This window comes from Daktulosphaira vitifoliae, unplaced genomic scaffold (assembly GCF_025091365.1).
Source record: "Daktulosphaira vitifoliae isolate Bord-2020 unplaced genomic scaffold, ASM2509136v1 Scaffold_5, whole genome shotgun sequence".
Lineage (NCBI taxonomy): Eukaryota > Metazoa > Arthropoda > Insecta > Hemiptera > Phylloxeridae > Daktulosphaira > Daktulosphaira vitifoliae.
Window position 1 is genome coordinate 6,618,747 of NW_026099576.1, and position 2,326 is coordinate 6,621,072.

Consider the following 2,326-nt stretch of genomic DNA (forward strand, 5'->3'; position numbering starts at 1 on the left):
AAAAAAAAAAATAAAAAATAAAAAATATGCCTATAAGGACAAAACAAAATAATTAAAAGACGAAAGTGTCATCGGTGGGTGGCTTCTTCACTCAATATTTCATTCTTGTTTATCTTAGCTAATACTCTTATTGTGCCGTTTGTGTATAGATTGTGTATATATTAATAAAGAAAAAAAAAACGAATGTACGTTACGTATTATGTTATGTACATAATATTAACATAGAAATTAAGAACAAACGAAAAAATAATGTAACTAAGCGTAAAATATGGGTGTCAATGAACAAAGCAATATAGAGACACGTGTATATTGCCAATATTCTAATTGAAACACTAGAAGTTGACTAGCCTGGACAAGTGAATTTGATAAAGTCTAAGATTCTGAAAAAGCAATTCATTAAACAATTGCAAAACTGTTTGATCGTCACTTTATTTTATTAGCTATAATAATCTATGCATTATACTCACATTTATGTAACTAGTTTGGCTAATGATAAGACCAGAGTAGTTGAATAAAGAAGATTTTATTATACAAAAGTAGACTAACTTATTGACAGATTAAAACAATTTTTTATTAAATGTCCAGCTCCTGTTTTATTATATTTAAGTAATGTAAATATTATACCATTACCACCAGTGTTGATTTTAACTCTCTAGGGTATGTAGTTAATAGCTGTATCATATAAATGCGAATATTTTGCAGCAATAAAATTTTTTTTTGTCGCGACATTTAATCATAATGATGCTGTTAAAATCTACACGCTCTTTCAGTAGAATTAGTGGAGACGACTATTCAGTTATCAATGAAAACCGACGCTTACATTTCCAGAACTATGTGAATCAATTAAAATTCATCTAAATTAATTATATTACTGATAATATTTTATTATTCTACAACTCGAGCGTTCTTGAACCTGCACACATTTATAACGTTTACTGCTTAAAGTACAAGACAATCCGGATGCGAGGTTGACTGTTGTATATTCTACTATTCCCGATTACAGTTATACTCAAACGTTTCTTATTATGTAATGAATCAATAAAAACTTAGTATAATAAGTTTTTATTAATGCACAAATATTTTAATCCACGTGAGATTGTAGCACTGATAGAAAATTAGTAATTAATTTAATTCAGTTCACATGGTTGCGTTAAAGCTTTTAATGCGTATCAATCAACAAAAATTGAGATTATTTTACTATTAACAATGATTATGATATAATATTGTAGTATTCAATATTTTGATAATTGTTATACTATGGCGAAAGGAGGATAAAAAATGAATCCTACAGTTTTATATGTTGTGTTACAACTCGGTAGACTGTACAATTATTAATATATATAAGACCGATATGAACTTATTATTCTTATTTCTCATTTAGTGAACAATCTTATTTGTTATAACTTATTTGTGAATAAAAATTGGTTTAACCTGTGATTCCACAATTATCTAAAAAAAAATCAAAATTAGTTTATTTATCGCCATAGAAAAATAATGACTTTCTATTCAATACATTATAATAATAATATAAATTTGGTCTCAATTGCTTAGCATTAATATGCTGTAACAGAACGGTTAATCAGATAAAAATTATTAAAATAAAGTAGTTTGCACATTTTAGCTTCGATACGAAGTTAATTTTACCAAAACGGTAGCACAGTGGGGTGGCGGCACAGTGGGGTCGTGGCATAGTTGGGTCCAGTATAGATGATATCTGACAGTGATTAAAATCACTATAAAAAAAAAACGATTCGATGCAAATCTGTAGATAGTGCTTAATTAAAAAAAAAAAAAATTTGTTAAAATAGCATATTTTTGAATATGGTAGCCATTTGCGCATAGAAGATAGGTCGTCGGGACAAATTTTTTTTTTTCATTTGATAGTATATAACATAACCTTTGATTTAATGTATGTTTAAAGGACGCAGTATTTCTGGAACATTTTCAAAAGTTCAGTTAAAAAAGATCTATGTTTTTTACAATATTTCAAGTTTTGAACGCCCCTTATATAAGGGGAAATTGTCCAATTTTAATAAAAAGTATGTCAAATGAAAGATGTACTTATAATATATTTAGAAAAAAAAATTTGTGCTGATATATACATTTTACAAAAAGTTATAGCATTTTTAAATTTAAAATCAAAAATCAAAAATTTTAACAAAAAATAGTTTTTTTTAACTACGGCAGCAGTTTAAATGTAGAAGATAAAGTATCGGGACAAATTTTTTTTTCCATTTTATAGTACATAAAATAAGCTTTAATTTGATATATGTTTAAAGGACGCAGTATTTCCGGAACATTTTCAAAAATTAAGTTGAAAAAGTTA